At 39.9% G+C, this 14,880-nt stretch overlaps 1 pseudogene across 1 annotated transcript; it reads left to right on the plus strand.

The window, feature by feature from the left end:
- Positions 1–11,570: 11,570 nt before the first annotated feature.
- LOC310724743 (putative nuclease HARBI1) lies at positions 11,571–12,476 on the plus strand (annotated as a pseudogene). Its single transcript has one exon. The product of its transcript is annotated as a putative nuclease HARBI1 (transcript).
- Positions 12,477–14,880: the final 2,404 nt, after the last annotated feature.

The raw sequence follows: 14,880 nt of genomic DNA on the forward strand, positions 1-14,880 counted from the left end.
TTTATTAGAGGGAAAGTGCATGTAGGACAATTTGGAGACAAAGCAAGGGGGCAAGATTAGGATGGTTTGGACATGTTCAGAGAAGGGACATGGGGTATATCGGTAGAAGAATGCTGAGGATGGAGCCGCCAGGAAGGTGGAAAAACGGAAGACCAAGGAAGAGGTTTATGGATGTGGTGAGGGAAGACATGCAGGTAGTTGGGGTGAAAGAGGCAGATGTAGAGGACAGGGGGCTATGGAGACGGATGATCCCCTGTGGTAAACCCCTAATGGGAGAAGCCCAAAGAAGAAGAAGAAGAAGAAGTGCATATTAAATGTGTCATTTTGGAACAACTTTAAGTATATTAAGTGTTAATTAATCTATGTTTAAGATTAATTTTAAGGTATTTGCAATATATTTTAATATACTTGTGTTAAAATGGAACAACCTTTTGTATAGTTAGTGTAATTTAAGTGTACTTCTTTAAATAATATTTATAATATACTTTAATACTACTGTATACTTGAAGTACAGTTAAATTATATTTTAAGCTTAAAATTAATGTGTTCCTAGTATATTTACATCATATAAGCTCACTAGGAATGTATTAGCAGAACACTAGAAGAGCTACATTACTATTTTTAATGTTTTGCTAAATCATTCAGAATTATATTCATATATTTTTTTGTATTAAAAATACAGTGCAATATACTCCTTTAGTACAAAAAAAACCATACATTTTATAAAATGCACTCAATCTTAGAAAACTCAAACTTAAATTTACTTTATTCACAAGAAACAGAGTAATCTTCTGCACAAACAGACATACTGTACTAAAAAATTAAGTGCAGAAGTGAAAAAAAGAAAAAAAACTTGTTCAATACAAAAGCAAAGTTTACCACTGTTATTTTCTTTATCTTTGTATTGCAATACAATAAGATGTAATGATATTTTTTCTGAATTTTCTTATTTTTTAAGACGATAAAGTGAAATGTTCTACATTGCACCCATTTTAATACTTAATTCTAACATGATTAGACATGAAATATAAAATATTAATATTGTAAGACTTTTGCTTGATCCTGACCAAAAGGTCGGCCCTCCCCGAGAACACAGCATGGATGCCCGAGAGTGCAGGGTGTGTGCCCTGTAGGTGCCCGAGGCAACAAGAACATCAAAAGAACTCTTTACGACACAACACGTTTCCTCCAGGACTCACGGCAGGGGACCAAGACCCCACAACACCCCTCTCGAGAACCAGAACTTTATCTGGAATACAGTAGGCTCCCCGGAGAGCTACCCTTGGTCTTCAAACACCACATCTCCATACAAATGGTAGATCTGCAGACAAATGTCTGACCCCTCTCCCCCTCCTTTTCTTGTTACATTCTTAAACACAGGACATTCTATAGCACACCAGATGATTATGTGTAAGAAAGGTCATATCACATGTAAATAACGACGGAAAATGTTCATGTTTCCTTAAGTCACAAAGGTTTATCGCGACTGGTACACAGGTCCCATTCCCACAGCAATAAAACAAATAATAAAAAAGGTTTAATAGAGTTAAAAAAAACATAACTCTATGCAAGGGGCGTGTGCTCCACTACAAATGTATACAGGCGAGGTGCCTCCCACAGGTCTGTAAGAACCAATCAATGCAAACTTCCATTGCTAAATAATGTTTACATCTGTAAACAGATCTCCCGCACAATTACTGTGTCGTCTTTTACCAGGTATGAAAGGTTTTATATTTCCTGTTTAAATGTAAATACTATTGGTTTGTATTTATGTTATATTTTAATTGAACTATGAATTGGCTTTGAATTGTGATTTTCTTACCTGGTTAATAAATTGTTATGTTTGATTTTATTCTGTGTTGCTCGGTAAATGTTGACACTGCAAGTAATAACGTTGCATCCGTAGTTACCGTAAGGAATGAAATCAGGCTAGGTTCGGCCTAAATCCCAGTTAGATAGTGAATAATACATCGGCGAGGATTTGAGAGATACGACTAGCACTTGGCGTTAGTTTAAGTGTACTTAGAAGCGTGGAGGCTAACAATATGTATTTCCGTTTAGAGTAACAGTTCTGATCACTCTAAATAGGGTCAGCCTTAACCTCTGATTATTTCAATATTATTCTATTCATTACCTGTGGTTAGAAATAAATATTGTAATAATTAAGTGTCACCTCTAAGGGGACTAAATAAAGTAGGTCTAAATTTGAGCACGCAGAGAGCGGCCGCTTAAGCGTATAGTCCAACCTCTGGCAGCGACCAATACTGATTCGCTTATGACCGTTGACCAGTATATTAATTATAGGGCCCATACTAGGATCATGTGCGACTATGAGAACCGAATGAACGAGTGTAATGCCAGAGCTTAATTAGAATAACTAAACAAACATCCATCAAAATTATACTATTAGTAAAATAACAACCTATGCAAATATTTATTATGTTTTATCTAATTGGAGTCAGATAAGAGGTCAATAACCAAAATGAAGAAATACATTAATCCAAATCTTATTATCTAATGTGAAAGAAAAGACTAGAACGCACGAGAATCCTTCGCCACGCCTCTGGAAACCGCCGTTGGACCAGTGGGTGGTTCCCCACCTTACAATATAAATTTAGAATAGGAGTTTATATAAATAAAATATATGTAGAAAAATAACAACAACCTTAAGGCTTGCTGAACAATTAGGAGGTCTACACAGCATTTCACAGTATGACAACAAAGCTGATAAACTGTGCTTAAGTAAAAGTACCCAGCCCACAATTATTGTATAATAATGTAAGAATTTAAAATTATTTTTTTTTTTTTTGCATTAATATGAATTACATGTAGGAAGATAAAAAAAAAAAAATACAAATAAAAATGGGATGTTTTACAGGAACTAAACATACCTATGAGCACATTCACCTTGTGAGGGTCCAACTGGTCCTTTGAAGTTTGAATAACACATTTTCCTGTCAGTGTGCATCTTGTCTTTTTCAAAAAAGTAATGTAAGCATGTCTTGGGTAAAAAGGGAAACTCGTGATTTGTTGAGTCTTTCAAACATCCTCTTTGGGACTGCAACAGAATCAGCGAGGGCTGTAAGATGAGCCTCATTTTATGGCCTTTAAGACATTTTTAATAGATGCCACAATCCAAGGAAGCTCTACAAGAAAAAAAATTAATCGCAAGTAATTTAGGGCAGTACAAAGTTTGGGTTGTTCTTCATTTTCAGTTTATAATCTCTTAATGAAATGCTTACTTTTTTCTAATGAAGAATTGCTGTAACTTTAAAACAATTATTATACAGTAATTCTTAAATATTAAAATAGGACTTATCTAGCAAAATCTGCAAATTGGTTGCAGTGGGTACATGTTTTAATGAAAGTAATTAACTAAAGACAAAAAAATGCTTAATACAAACAAAAATCATATAGATGTATACTGGTCATGTGGAAAATAAAGTTATTAAATATTTAATAAAAATTGCATGCTATTGTAACATAGCTGTTACATAGCGATGCTGACCTCATCATCACAAAGTGTGTCATGAAGTGGCCTGGGTCTGTTAATGATGCACGTATCCTGAGAGAGTGCTTTATACAGAGCATGCTCCCCAAAAGAAAAAACTTGTGCTTGGCCTGGGCAATCTGGACATCCTTTGGAAGTGAAACAAACTGATTGACCAGGCTGGCCAATGCAATTGACACAGCTTTCACTACATCACTCCCAGTTGATTTGTCCACTCCTATGTTGATACCAACTGCTTGGTAGAAAGTCCCAGATTCATAGAAGTGCAGATCAATGAGGACCTGTTCTTCCACAGACAGACTGTCTCCAGTGGTTGTGCACGCGCAACATACACCCTTTGACAGTATCCTCTTCCACCAAAACGGTGGTAGCGATGGACAATAACTGCCATGTCAGTGCCTCTCTCAAAGTCCTCTGAGAAAGGCTGAATATAAGATGGCTGTCAAATACCCACACACCAATTGCCTGACGGGCTGTGGCTTGTGTTCAATTAAATCAATCATGTCCAAGGCCTATAAATACTATGTTCACTGCAACAGATGAGGTGAAACCATGGATTTAAAAGGACCTAATTTCACTGTTGCAGAAACCCATGCACTGCTGGAGGGTAAGTGCCATTATGCCTCAATAGTAGGAAGCTATTGGTACAAATACTGAAGTGCAGGAATTTCTCGCAAGACATCCCAAACCTCCAGCTACTGCTTTATCAGGGAGCAAGCTTGGAGCGGTTTGAGGTGTGAAACATGGAGGGTGGGGTGGACACGGAAAACTCTGGGAAGGTGGAGGCGGACTGCCACAGGGTTAAGCACCTTGGATATAGGAATAGGGCCAATAAAGTGAGGGGCTAGGTCCCTGCATGCGACCTTCAGGGGCAGGTCCTTGGTAGAGAGCCAGACTCTCTGGCCAGGGTGGTAAGCGGGTGCTGGTCTGTGCCTGCGGTTGGCCCAGCGGGCATAGGAATGGAAAGACCTGAGGAGAGCAGCCCAAATCTTCTTCCAGGCATTGCAGCAGCGCCTGATCAAGGCACCAGCTGATGGCACCAAGGCCTTAACTTCTTGTGAGGAAAAAGGGTGGTAACTATAAGCGGCCTAAAAAGGGGAGAGGCCTGTGGCTGAGGTCGGCAGAGTATTATGGGCGTATTCAGCCCATATAAATTAAGAAGCCCATGAGGCATTGTCATCGATGCAAAGGATGCGAAGAGCCATCTCCAGGTCTTGGTTTAGCCTTTCTGCTTGCCCGTTGGTCGTCGGGTGAAACCTGGAAGACAAGCTGACTGATATACCCAGGAGGTGGCAGAATTCCCTCCAAAAATTGGCAGTAAACTGTGGGCTTGATCTGAGACTATATTACCTGGGAGACCATGAAGCCGGAAGATATGCTGTAGAAGGAGCTGGGCAGTTTCCTTGGTCGAGGGCAATTTTGGAAGAGGTATGAAATGGGCCATTTGGAAAACCGATCTATTACAGAGAGAATGGTGGTATGGCCAGGTAGGGTGGTAGACCGGTAACAAAATCTTAGGTTATATGGGACCATGGTCGATGAGGAATGGGAAGAGGATAAAGGAGACCCACCGGGGAGTTTCTAGGGTTCTTGTGCTGGAAGCAAATAGGACAGGAGTCCACAAACTGGCGAACGTCTTCCTTAATAGTGGGCCACCAAAAGCGTTGCTGCAGGAGGGCCAAGGTGCAAGGGGTACCTGGGTGGCAGAAAAGTCGAGAGCTGTGGCACCATTGGAGAACCTGAGAATGGAGCTGGTTCGGCACATAGAGTCTTCCCTCCGGAAAGCCATCCGGGGTGGGCCCTGAAGCAGCCCTGTGCACCTTGCATTCAATGTCCAAGCGAAGGGCTTGGACAAAAACTGACAGAGGAAGGATGTGGCTCGGAAATTGTCCCCACCTGGCCTGCCATGGGTTTAGATGCTTGGCTGCTCGTAGGTACTTCAGGTTGCGGTGGTCTATCCACACAATGTATGGGTGTTCAGCACCCTCTAACCAATGGTGCCATTCCTCAAGCGCCAGCTTGACGGCATAACCAAGTACTCATAGTGGCCCGCTGAAGTGTTGAATGCTGACTTCCATTCGCCCCCGAATCCCCCCCCCCTCGGATGCGTACGAGGTGGTAAGCGTTGAGAAGGTCCAGCTTTGTAAAATGGTGGCCCCCTGGAGGAGCTCAAAGGCCGAAGATATCATGGGCAAGGGGTACCGATTCTTAATGGTGATGGAGTTAAGTCCCCGGTAGTTAATGCAAGGGTGGAGTCCTTCTTTTCCACAAAAAAGAAATCCGCCCCAGCCGGGGAAGAGGAAGGGTGGATGATCCCAGATGCGAGGAAACTCCCGGATGTAATTAGTCATACTCTCTCTTTCAGGACCAGTCAGGTGGTAGAGGTGACCCCGGGGCGGGGGGGTAGGAGGGGTGTAGTTCCTGGTAATAGGTCAATAGAGCAATCATAAGGATGGTGGGGAGGTAGTGATAAGGCCATCAGGTCATTAGAGCGGAGTGCATGAGGGCATCGCTTTGGTTTAGTTTTGGTGGATTACACGACGCGGTACCCAGAAGACGTGCCTCAGTATGTAGTGTTGCAGAGGCACTCTTCTGTGTTATCTCCCTGGTCGGGATCACAAAAAAGATCCTGACTGATCAAGGCACAGCCTTCGTGTAACGAACACTACGCAAAGTTTACGGATTATTGGGATTTAATCGATATGTACTAGCGTCTATCATCCTCAGACCAACAATGTAGTGGATTGATTTAATCAAGCCCTTAGAAATATGATTCGGAAGTTTATGCACAGAGATGCACGGAACTGTTATAAGTGGCTCAAACCCTTATTATTCGAAGTACGAGAGGTCCCGCAAGCCTCCACAGGGTTTTTCCCTTTTTAATTTTTATACGGCCGCAAGTTGCTTGGAGTGCTTGATGTCATCTGCTAAAATTGGAAGGACGGACCTTCACCCAGTAAAAACTAAATTCAGTATGTAAATGTAGTTTTTTTGACCTGAGAGCAAAACTCCACACCTTAGGTCAACTAACACTGGGAAATTCTTGCTACAAGCCCAAGTACAGTAATCCTGGCTGTATAATAGGGGTGCGCAGCTGTGGGAATTTTCTCTTTTCTCTGAGTGATAGTTTTTGTATTACTACACACGTCAAGCTCTAAACTACTCGCAAAGTGGCAAGTTGAAGACGTTGAATATTAGGATGGGTGCACAGATAGAGACAATTTACTCTAGGTGTACCACCTCAACCTCCTGAAACCATGGAGGGCGGCAGTCGTGTCTCTAGCAATGGTTGTTCCCAAGACGGAGGGGCTGGGACCAAAGATAAGGCCAAGATCAATGTCAGAATCCATCCCAGTTCCCTCACCGTCACAGAGAGCACAGGTTAAGAGGTTGCAAAAACAGTTTGCGGATGTGTTTTCACCTATACCTTTAAAAAACAAACCACACTGAACACCATATTGAGATGCCTTCAGGTATAGTGGTGTTGTGCAAGGCTATGCTTGACATGGGAGTAATAAAGGAGTCTTACAGTGATTGGAGCAGCCCAGTGGTCTTGGTGCCCAAGAGAGCCTTGGTTGCGTGCCGGACGGCTCCCCAGGCAATGGGTTTCGGTGGAGACAAGCAGTAAGATTCTCGCACCTGTTGAGAATTTGTCTAATCGGTGTTCTCTGTTGCAGTGAGCAGAGGAAGCATAAGAGGAGGGAGAGAAGGTTGCCCCAGAGAGAGAGAGAGAGAGAGAGAGAGAGAGAGAGAGAGATAGATAGATAGATAGATAGATAGATAGATAGATAGATAGATAGATAGATAGATAGATAGATAGATAGATAGATAGATAGATAGATAGATAGATAGATAGATAGATAGATGTGTGGGCATGTGTGTGAGAAAGTAAAGGAATTCAATAAACAGATTTCCTCATGCCTGTCTCTGTATATAAAGTATGCAAAAAATTTCCTCTGCTTGTCTTGGCAGATGTTACAGGGAAGTTCTGGTGGGTGTGGTCATGCAAGAAAAAGGTATACAGAACATGAAATCTTTAACAGCACACACATACATACAAATACCCAAATAAATAAAGCTAGGAGGATATCAGCACTTCCTACATTATTTTCTTCTTGTGCTGGATTTCGTTTCCTCTTAGAGTAAGTATCATTTTACTACTGAATTATATTTAGAGCCTAAATTTAAACACTTTAGCTGAGGGATAAAGCCTAATGAGGGCTAATTATTGTCAAACACTGGGATTCAAGGACATGTCAAGCTTTAGTTAATAGATAAGAAGATAATGAGCTTGAGCATTAAAACTGTGTGTGTGTGTGTGTGTGTGTGTGTGTGTGTGTGTGTGTGTGTGTGTGTGTGTGTGTGTGTGTGTGTGTGTCTGTGTGTCTGTGTGTCTGTGTGTATTAGTACTAAAACTGTTATTACTTAAGTTTAGCACTGAGTAAGTGTAAATGTGGAAAATACTGAAGATTATCAAAACTCTGTTATTGTTATTAATGTTGTTAAAATGTAGCCTCCAACAATAATCTGATCACACATCTGTGTTTCTGTGTGTGCACATGTGAGTGCATATAGATTAGAAAAAATCCTCACCTTAGACAGTCTGTTTTTTGCATCCTTTTTAAAGATATTTAATAAAAAATGGTGACAACATGTGATGATGTTCATGGTGCAAATGTGCAATATTAGAAGTCTATTAATTCTGCATTCAATGCAATACTGTCTGAACCCCAGAGGCCAGTTGTTCAAAAAGTTTTATCTGGATCAAAATGATCCGAATTTGGAAATCCCATTTTTTCCTATCCAGAATCAGGTAATCCATCTTACTTTTATACCGGTTTTTCAAAGCAACATTGAACTGGATCACCCTGATCCAGATACACAGTTTTCAAGATCCAAATCCGAAAAAACATATCACAATGTGGTCTACCAGCTATGTAAAGAACAGGTAGAAGAGCCAACATGGGGTCACTGTAAGAGTTTTTTATTTTGAGACAAAACACAAAAATAACAAACATCCACTTCCATTCATAATTTATTTTATGACCCCTCATCTGATTCACAAAAAATAAAAAAACAAATATACACTAACAAATACATTGTGGATATTTTGAAAACGTCTAAAAAAATAAAATGGTTAAATGTCCAAAAGTCAAAAAATTAAAGAATGTTCAGGGTTCTGTTTCATCTGAGGAGGAGTGACCAGCATTTCCAAGCTCTGCTTTTAGGAGGCGGATCTGAAGTTTTGCTTTGGTTTGCTGCAGTTTGGTCAGCTTGATTTGTTCCTCTGCCAAAAGTATCTGTGGTTCTGCTCTTTCAGTCTCTTGTTTTAAAAGTAATTCAAAGGCATCATCATTATTCGGCAAAGGACGCTTCAAGCTTCTTTTCTGAGCTCCTTTGACTGCTGGCTCTACCAATGAGGATCCACACTGTAAAAACTATTACTATGATCTACTCAATTTTTTTGGTGAAGCATTTTTACACTTAAAAAAATTTAGTAAATTTGAAAGCTGTGAAATCATTGAAACATACTTTAAAAGTTAAATAAATGTGACTAAAAAAATAGTAGTAAGTAGATTTAAATAATTAAATGAACTGATATCATAAATAAAATTGATTAAATAAAATTTAAAAAATTATGTAGATTCAAATCATTAAGTAATCTCATAAATAAAATTGAGTAAATATAATTAAAATCCCTAAACAATAGTAATTTGATAGTAAATCAAAAACACTAAAAATAATTTTAATTTAAGGGTAGCTTTAATTTACATGCTGTATATACAAATGTCCTATATTTAACTCTTTACTGTAAAGTAAACTGTATTTACCATTCAGTCCATAAGTACAAAAACCAAAATGAAAAACACCACCACATCATTTTAAACATTTATTTGTCAAATTTGATCATGACTACAATTCAAAAAAACTTAAATACAAATTTCAGCCACTGATTCTTCAAAAATTACAAAGTACATTAATACATTTATATGCCACGTTAGACCAGTGACATGTCATTAACCAACCTGGCATACTTTAAAAATGACAACATTGGAAAAAATTTAAATTTTAGCTACTGGACTCATATGGGGACTAACAAACATACGAAATTCATCAACCTGAGTACAATTTAAACCTAACATTAGATAACACCCATCCAGAATGCATTTTAACAATTATACAACACATGGATGATGGACAACAATCTATGTAATCAAGTAATTTTTTTGTGTCTGTACCTTGGTTGAAAGTTTAAGTGGATTCAGCTCCAGGAAAAGTTTTTGGAAGACCTCCAAAGTATATTTAATGTTCTTGGGGTATCGCAGGTCCAAGGCATATGTTTTGAACTTTGCGCTTATACAGAGACACCAATAATGTAGACTTTTTACACGCAGTAATATTGTAGTTTGGACAATTAAGTTACAACATGATGTGAACTCACCCTGAGAGACAGCGTTCTTTTAATGGACCATGACGCTACATCCCACCGGGATTTGTCCCATTAACGTTATCTGTTACATCAGTCTAGTTAACATACAATCGCTGGACTAACTTAGTCATTATTTTCTGCATTTAACTTTCTCACACGTGACTTTATATGCCCACCACCCAAGTAAATAACAATGACAAAGCCAACTCAGTGGTAATACAGCCTCGCCTCCCCTCCCTCTTCGTATACGGTCGGGCACACTAACATTACGCTGATATTCGGTCCATTTTAAATACATTTTTAAGTTGTCATGCTGTAACAACCGAATTTTAGCTGAACAATCAGTGGTTTGAAAAAATACAGTCACCGTGATGCTAGAAATGCTGGCGCCTTTCAGAAAGTTACCACAGAACAGCACTGCTGCAACAAAATGTAAAAAAAAAAAAAAAAAAACACAGAACGTTTTGTGTACCCAAAACACGGCCAATATGTAATTAAATTTAGACAATTGACTACTTACCAGTTTTTACGGAGTCTTACGGTGGATTTAGTCAGTTTTTAGTCTTCCTGTGACCAGAAAACTCAAACTGGTTTCCCGTCGTTGAGCGTTGTCCACGTGAGGTGTTCACAAAAGCCGGGAAACATACTCAATTTATTTAGTCGATGCAAAATACAAAAAAAAAATTTGATTTGGAAGTTAGTAATCATTTTGGTCTTTAAGACTAAGAAATTTAATTGCATCATTCTCAAATATTTTAATTTAAATGTACCAAAAACTTTAAATATATATAAAAAATATAATTTGTTGGTTAAATGCTTATTTTTCTTAATTAAAATATACTTAATTAATTAAGTAAATATTATTTTAAAAAATCTCTGGGATTTTTACTCATTAATTTTGGTAATTCCAATTTAAATAATCTCTTAAATGATATTTAGAGATTTTATTGAGTTAATACAAGTATTTATTTTTGTGATATTTACAAAGCCACTGAATTATTTTTTACAGTGCAGGCTGTATTTCAGTAATAGGGCTGAGATCCAGAATGAATGTTTCCTCTGCATTAGGAGGAACTGGTTTACTTTCCTCTACAATCGTAGGTTCACCATCCCCTACAACACCTTGAATCCTGTACAGAGCTTTAGAGATCTCACCTCCAATAATGTCCAGAACCACATCTGTGTATTCATTTTTTGCCTGTTTGGGTGTATTTTGCTTCAGCAAGGTCCTTTGTTGCTCTGGCCCTCAGATTCTTTCATCTAAATTTTACTTGCTACAAGGTCCTCTCTGGCCAGACCCCATTGCATTCACATTCTGGGTGATTTCAACCCAAATGTCTTTCTTCCTTTTGTTAGGCACCATTCCACCCGCAACAGTGCTTCCTACTATTGAGGCATAATGGCACTTAACACCCTCCAGCAGTGCATGGGTTTCTGCAACAGTGAAATTAGGTCCTTTTGAGTCCATGGTTCCACCTCATCTGTTGCAGTAATTATAGTATTTAGAGGCCTTAGACATGATTGATTTAATTGAACACAAGCCACAGCCCATCAGCCAATTGGTGTGTGGGTATTTGGCAGCCATCTTATATTCAGCCTTTCTTAGAGGACTTACAGTGAGGCACTGACATGGCAGGTAGTGTCCATCACTACCACTGTTTTGGTGGAAGAGGATACCGTCAAAGGGTGTATGTTTAGCGTGCACAACCACTGGAGCAACACACCACTGAAGAACTGTATGCTCGCTTTCGCTTTGGGAATGCTGATATTAAGTACATTGCAGACCTTGTCAGGCCAAAACTTCAACCCGAAGAAGTCAGTCTGCCTGTGGAGGAACAGGTCCTCATTGGTCTGCGCTTCTATGCATCTGGCACTTCCTACCAAGTAGTTGGTGACAATATAGGAGTGGACAAATCAACTGTGAGTGATGTAGTGAAAGCTGTGTCAATTGCATTGGCCAGTTCAGTTTGTTTCCATCAACAGTTTGTTTCACTTCCAAAGGATGTCCAGATTGCCCAGGCCAAGCACAAGTTTTTTCTTTTGGGGAACATGCCCAATACTACTGGGGTTATTGACTGCACTCATGTGCATATCCAAGCACCTCATGGGAGGGATTGGGAGTACATCAACCAAAAGGGGAGGCGCAGCATCAACATCCAACTTGTGGGCGATGCTGACCTTATCATCACAAACTGTGTCGTGAAGTGGCCTGGGCCTGTTCATGATGCACATATCCTGAGAGAGAGTGCTTTATACAGAGCGTTCCAAACCAACCGACCGGATGGAATAATATTAGGAGACAGTGCCTATCCACTCCTACCATGGCTGATGACTTTTCAGGCAGCAACCACACCGGCGCAGGCAGGCTTCAACACTGCTCATTGCAAAACAAGATGTGCAATTGAACGTTTAAATGGAGTTCTGAAGAGACGCTTTGCATGCCTTAACTACTTGCGAGTGGAACCACAGGGAGCATGCAACATAATACTTGCGTGTATCGTTCTGCACAACATCGCTACCAGGCGCAATGTGTGATGATTGTTTCTTTGAAATTAATATACGGTGATGAATGACAGAAAAATGGAATATATTATTTTTGTTTGTTATTGAAATCTGTTTGGGGGATTATTTCATATTTCGTTATTTTTACTTTACTATACTAAATAGCTTAATTGGTAGCCTATGTTTACTATATCTACTTTATCACTGTTACAACCGTTACACAAGTCAAGTGCAAAATATAAATTAAAGTATATACACTAAATGATACAAATGTATCATTTGACCAATTTTACTACATTTTCCTCCTGGAATTCACCTTCAAATCCTACCCCCTGTTGGGATCAGTATAATCCTGTTTTTTTTTTGGATCAAAGTTATCCAACAAGTTTTATACAACACAAACTGAAGGTTTGATCCAGATTTAAACTAGGATTGGATTCTGTGATCTAATCCGATTTCAGGTTCCTTCTTTCCCTTTTGAACAACCCATTTTCAAGATTTGATCCAATCCGATAACCAGAATCCGATCAGCTTACCTTTGAACAACTGGCCCCAGGGGTCATAATCCTTCAACCTGATAACTCTGGAGCACAAAGACATACACTTTATACGTTATACAGTTTTACAGTGGTTCTATTTTATTAATCTTGTGGAAACTGGATAGTTTAGCTATTTTTTAAACTCTGTTTTAGATGAAAACCTTTCCTCACATGTTGCTACAGACCTAATTATATTCCCCAAGGCACAGAAATTTTAAACACATTTTTGTATAATTTATACATTCATTTCATTTTTTAGTTAAAATTTGTCATTTAAAAAAAAACAAAGATACACATTATTCTGCATTGTGTTTAATTCAGAAATAAATAGAAATGTCCTTAGTAATCATTTTCTTACACACTTTCTAATATAGATGGATCTTTTCAAATCTGTCAAGTCTAACATAAACCAAGCTGAACCTGCTGGAACTCCTGTTCGAGAGTGCAACATGAGCCAAGAGGAACCTCACCAGATAAAAAGAAGATCTCGTAGTATGGAATTCTTTCTTGAGTTTGTCTCACATTTTAGTGACACTGCAGAAACTGAAACTGTAGCATCAGCAAAGGGTGTCTAATGAAGATCCACAGCATGAAGGACACCTGTAAGGATTGGAAGAGGTTTACAGTGTGTGGAGAAAAAACACACCTCACAATTATCAAAACGTTTCATTTTATATTAATCTTTATTTTACATATATATGACTGAGTTAAATTTAGACTTTAGTAAAATCTTCAATCAGACAAAATCAATATTATAAGAAGGTGAGAAAGTGCCGCCACAGAGTTCCGCCAAGGGTGCCGCTCAGCTCCAGTGTTCCGCCAAGGGTGCCGCTCAGCTCCAGTGTTCCACCGAGGGTGCCGTTCAGCTCCAGGGTTTTGCCGAGGGTGCCGCTCCTCTCTAGTGTTCCCCGAGGGTGCGGCTCCGCTCCAGGGTCTCGCAGAGTGTGCCGCTCTGCCTTTGGGTCTTGCCGCCTGGCTGTGAAAGGGACGTTGTACCGCCGTCTGGCCGCGTAAGGGTCGTCATACTCACGCCTGGCCGCGAGAGGGACGTCGTACTGCCTCCTGCCCGTGAAGGGGACGCTGTGCCCAATCTATGGCATCCAGGCACCGACAAGGTAGTTTCTCTGTTCCCGAGCACCGACAAAAACTATGTTTTGTTCCCACGCCTCACAGAAAGCAGCAAAAAGGGTGCCGCTTCGCTCCAGAGTCCCGCTGAGGGTGCCTCTGAGGCCGTCAGACCTCATCTGCCGCTGACACCCAACCTATCTCATTCCCGGCTCAAGGATTTTCGTGCCTGTCCAGTAAAATGTTTCTGGGAACTACCAGATGGTCGCCTTTATGCAGCGGCCCCCAACCTTTTTTGCGCCACGGACCATATTAATGTTATATATATATATATATATATATATATATATATATATATATATATATATATATATATATATATATATATAATTTCTTCTTTCGGCTGCTCCCAGTAGGGGTCGCCACAGCGGATTATCCATCTCCATACCACCCTGTCCTCTACATCTGCCTCTTTCAAACATCTTTAGCTCCGCTACCTCCAACTCCGCCTCCTGCCTTTTACTCAATGCCACTGTCTCTAATCCATACAACATTGCAGGTCTCACCACAGTCCTATAAACTTTCCCTTTCATTCTTGCAGATACCCTACTATCACAAATCACTCTTCTCCACCCACCCCACCCTGCCTGCACTCTTTTCTTTACTTCCCTAACACACTCTCCATTACTTTGCACTGTTGACCCCAGGTACCTGAACTCCATCACCTTCACCACCTCTTCTCCCTGCAACCGCACCATTCCACTGCCCTCCCTCTCATTCACACACATGTACTCTGTATTACTCCTGCTGACTTTCATTCCCCTTCTCTTCAG

This window comes from Silurus aristotelis, assembly GCF_946808225.1.
Source record: "Silurus aristotelis genome assembly, chromosome: 4".
NCBI lineage: Eukaryota > Metazoa > Chordata > Actinopteri > Siluriformes > Siluridae > Silurus > Silurus aristotelis.